Consider the following 5,396-nt stretch of genomic DNA (forward strand, 5'->3'; position numbering starts at 1 on the left):
ACAGGCCCCAAGTGAGCAAACAAAAAATTACAGAGGAAGTATGATATAAGTAATATAATATTATAGTAATAAAAAGAAGAAATGTATCAATTTGAAATTAAGCTCCCAAGAAGGCAGTAAAAAATGAAGTGAGAATGATGATTATGTGCAAACAACTAATCTATATAATAAATATATTAAAAGGTGTGTATAAACAAGAAACTGTGTCATATGGCGATCTTCCTAGGGAGTTTTAGTTCATGAAATTCATGTACAATAAGAAAATTTAGAAATAGCATAGTATATGGTTTGATCTTGAAACCTCAAGTACATATACTAAAGTCTTAACCATTAGACTAAGTTGTAGTTAGTGTTAGTATCATAAAGTATTATATTAATAAATGAAATTTTTTCTTACCCGGGACATAGCCCGCGCCTAATAACTACTCTCTCTGTCCCATAATATAGTGTTTGTTTCTTTTTTATATTGACTACAAAATGTAACTATGACCTTTAATATCTTCAATTTTGTATTAATAAAAAATACAAAAAGTTGATATTATGAAACTACACAGTGAGAGGAATCTAACAAGATCCCACATGAATATGTTTTTTTATATATGCAAATGAAAATATTCGGTCAAAGATTTTAAAGTTTGATTCATTAAAAATGAAGTAGGCACTGAGGGAGTAGTTAATAGTTTAATACACGTCCTGATTGGTAACATTAAGCGTTGTAGAATAATCTCTTACAATATCACCCATATAAGAAAAAAAAATAAAAAAATTCACGTCCTGATTGATCTCACTACACCAATGACACACCAGAGTGATCCTAAATCACTTTATGACGGTGCTACATCGACCAATGAAATTTATTTAAGTAGTAAGTACGTGACAATAATATGATATGATACACAGAGTGTATCTACCTTCACACAAAGAAACTAAAACAAACTAGAATTTCAAGCCACAAAGGTGAAATTTTTTCTCAGAAATCTCATTAAATTGCTCAATCATCTCCTTAGTGAAATAAGTAACCCAATCACCAACCTCACCTTTTCGGAAAAAAGCCCTATTTCTTCTCCTGAAGACAATTTTCCGTTCTTATTCACTTCCAAATTGCTCAAGTTATCAAAGCTACACAACTTGAGGATATCTTCAACTAAACCTTCATTTTCCTCTTCTACAGAAAAAGGACACCCCCAAAACTCAGCCAACTTTTTTAAGTGCAACTTAGGTTGCCTTTTCAAGTCTTCATAGGTTAAGAAATACACTTTTTGCGGGTTATCCAAGCTATACTTCCAATAGCTTAAAACATGATCCCAAAAAGGACCACAAAGGCTCACTCCCTTGCAAAACTTGTCAAATGCTTCTGCTAGTGAGATCTCTCCTCCATCCTTAGGCCTAAGTTTATTAGCAAAGTGCCATAATGAGATGAAGGCATCTTTTGGGTCTCTAGCCAAGTATACAACTTTACAACCCGTTTCCTTGATGGATAACGGTAGAGACTCGACGGGTAAATGCGTCGAAAAAACCCTAGGAGAGGGCAAATTTGTGAGGTCAGGCACTTGGTTATCAACAAAGACCTTGAGCTCTAAGAAAGGTACTAACTCATGAGGATTATTTATGAGAATTGGATGGTTATCACATCCTAAGGGATTGGTTTTTCTGTTTACGACCACGTAGGCTAAGGCTTTGAGCCAAGTGGTGCCGCATTTTGGGCTAGTGGTGAGGATGAGGTCGGTGTCGCGAGCTTGGAAGGGCGTTGGCATGTGAACCCTTGAAGCTGCCTAATTGGGTGCCAAAACCCTTGGTATTGGTAAATTACATATAGCCAACCTTGGTCTTTGGGTAAGGTTAAAATTAAGGCTTTGCAATCTTGGCTTATATCGTCCTCTTGCAAGTATTTGGGACGACAAGGAGTTACATGAGGGAGAAGTGATTGAATGGTGGCCATTGGAATGACTTTTGGTTTGCCTTTTCGATGGAAGCACTTGATAGAGTTATATATAGGGCTTCATGTTCGGCGTGCACTCATTTGTCAAATAGTAATTACTACTACATGGTAATTAAATAAGAAAGTACATTATAATTGAACTTTTTAAACGTGATGTCCAGAGGAAAGGAATGAGGAAATTCAATGAGATAATAATGCAAATATGACAATTGGGGAGATGCTTTCAGAAACAATGTGAATCGTTCTTTTAGCTAGTTAGGGGTAAAATATTCATTTACTATACATAATTTAACACATGCACGACAGTAAATAAACAATTTAATTAATGTTAGAAATTGCAACATTAAAGATATAGAATATAATTCAAGAAATAGTATTTGTATGGGAATAACCCAAGTGTCCTAGCGAACTTATAAGCAAATCCGCAAACACTGTAATAAGACGTGAATATTACACAACACTTGAGATCAATCTGAAGAAGTGGTCCTACGACAGTGTTGGCGGTCGTCTAATAAGACAAAGTAGACGAATCTTTCCTTATGTTAGGCACATCACACTTATACACTCGGACGAGGATTACACACCTTTCAGAGGAATCAAGAAATAGTATTTGTATGGGAATAACCCAAGTGTCCTAGAGAACCTATAAGCAAGTCCGCAAACACTATAATAGGACGTGAATATTACGCAACGCTTGAGATCAATCTGAAGAAATGGTCCTACGACATTGTTGGCGGTCGTCTGATAAGACAAAGTAGAGGAACCTTTCCTTATGTTAGGCACATCACACTTATAAACACGGACGAGGATTACACACCTTTCAGAGGAATATTACTACTATAAATAGCTATTTAGTACTGCAAGTACATTCTAAACACCGTTACTTTCTCTCTCTAAATCTTTCACAGACACAATACTTACTTGAGCGTCGGAGGGACTCGCATCTCCCCCGAGGGTTCGTTCACGTTTGTTTCCTTGCAGTAGGTTGGTCTCCCAAGTGATTGATCCCGCCATAATGTGCTCTTACCTATAGTTATGGCAACCGAAGTCGAATAAGGGGGAAAACTATTAGATCGTTTACAAACAAATAAATCCTTTCTTCTTGAGTCCAAGTTTCCTTAAGAACCTCAATGAAATTAGGGTTCAACAATCGCCTCCACCCCGTAGGAACTATGAGATCACCCCAAGGATGATCGGTCAAGCCTATCGACTGATAGTCTCTTCTCTCTCCGCATAATATAGAAATGCATTCCCCAAGGACTCCCATGTCTTTCACCACTTGTTCATGGACGCCACTCCACTATTGGCGAACTTACCTGACACTACTACATTTTGAAGCAATTGCAACGGTTTAATGCAACAGTTGACCATAAAGCAACGGTCTATTGCAACGACATGTGCTAATGCAACACCTTTTTTGCAACAAACAGTGCTATTGCAACGACTATTGCAACAGGTAGTGCTATTGCAACGACTATTGCAACAGGTAGTGCTATTGCAACGACTTATTGCAACGGTTAAAGTAAACCGTTGCATTAGAGAGGGTTAACTGCAACATCATTTTAATCTATTGCAACGGTCGATCCAATAGCTAAAGTCTAAAATTTTTAGCTATACGCCATACCCGCGCTGACTATTGATGTCTTACAGTCCCTCCCTATCCCTAATACTTTATTTTTTTTCCCTCCCGCACACAGCCACAACACACACAATCAAAGACCAAGGGTAATCCCTAATTCGGTCCTGAACTCCTCGTACTCGTCGGCTTATCTTATCCCTCGCCGGGATAACTGCGCGCGAAGGGGAATCCGGTGTACTGCTCGTCGGCTTCTCCTAACTGTCGCCGCAACAGTTGAGGAGGGCTGTTTAATTGCTTGCCGGCTTCTCTTAAACCTCGCCGGAACAACTAAGAGAAGAGAGAAAGAGGTGGGGAAAAGAATCCGAGTTAGTTTCTTTTCCATATTAGATTCAATTTGTGTTGTTAATTAGGTTATCTAAACCAATTTTGAATTACAATAAATTGGCAATTTGTTTGATCATGTTCTTTATTTTAGTAGGAGTATCTCTATTCTATATGGGAAGAGAGGGGGACACCAAAATATAGAAACCCCATTTTGCCCTCACTATTGAAAATTACCAAAAACAAATAAAATAAAAAAGAAAATGAAAACCAAGAAGCAACCAACTTCTGATTTTTTAAAAACCCATAAACCTTAGAATTTACAATCAAAAAATCAAAATAATTTAAAAGAATTTAAAATCCCTAAAATAGTGGGAGATAAGGAAACAACCAACTTCTGAAGTTTTTAAAACCCAATTAACCGTATAATTTACCATCAGTTTATCAAAACATTTTTTAAAAAATAAATTAAAATCCCTTAAATAGTGGGAGAAACTCCTATGACTAACCATCAAATCTAATATCAATTTTCAACTTCCAAAAAAGTAAAATGCTCCAAAATTACTGAAAGTTCTTCATATCCTCTTCTCCATTTATGTGCAAACAAAAGACAACACTATCAATTCTCAATGGAAAAAAAAATTCAAAAGGTAATTCTTTTCTATTTTACTTTGTTCTTCAAAGGTACTATTTTTTTGCTCAACATCAAACTTATCTCTTGCTTATTCTTTAACGTGACTACTGCTGATTTGTATATTAACCAAGTGACAAGTAAAACTAGATGGAGTGATTTTATAAATAAATATAGAAATGAAGTTATCAACATATGTATTAATAAGGATTATAAATTACCTTCACATTCGCATGTGAAAAATTTTGGACAAAGAAACTACATTGCTAAATTGTTATACATTATTACACCATTGACTATGAATATGTTCTTCTTTAGGAAAATTTTGTAAATAATTTTTCTATAATAATACTAAATGAAATTCTACAATTAAATTAATTTTGATAGCGATTTTGCACGCATAGCGTGCATATGAGGCTAGTGGTATTATAATGCCGGACGAGACCTTAGATTTTCCCTCCATTCTACCCCAAAATTTCAAAACCCTTTCTGCTTAATTTCCAAATTTGCTGAAAACCCCTCTCCTCTCTCTCAAGCGTACCTGCTGAACCAGAGGTAGAGAGAAATTTCGTCGCGACCAAAGAAGAACACACAGATGGTAAGCTTGAAATTCCCAATTCAATTTGCTTCAATTAATCTTCTAACAATTTTTACTTCAATTCAAATTGCACTAATAATTTAACAATTATAATTGTCCTATACTTCGCTCAGTTTAAATTGCCCAATTTCCCGAAATTTAGGTCGAATTGCTTTCACTCTCCATTAAAGACTGCATGTAGAGCTCACAAGATTTGACCTATGGTCAATTTCTATTTTGTTGCTGGCAACTAATTCTATATGTTCATCTTTTTTTTTTCTTATTCTGATGATTAATTTATTCTTAAGAGTAATTTTGCTGAACGATTGTTTTTATTCTTAGTTTTATC

At 35.6% G+C, this 5,396-nt stretch overlaps 1 pseudogene; it reads right to left on the reverse strand.

Annotated features, from left to right (window-relative positions):
* Positions 1–677: 677 nt before the first annotated feature.
* On the reverse strand, positions 678–1,970 carry LOC125499111 (cytosolic sulfotransferase 12-like; annotated as a pseudogene).
* Positions 1,971–5,396: the final 3,426 nt, after the last annotated feature.

The sequence above is a fragment of the Beta vulgaris genome, chromosome 6, assembly GCF_026745355.1.
Source record: "Beta vulgaris subsp. vulgaris cultivar EL10 chromosome 6, EL10.2, whole genome shotgun sequence".
NCBI lineage: Eukaryota > Viridiplantae > Streptophyta > Magnoliopsida > Caryophyllales > Amaranthaceae > Beta > Beta vulgaris.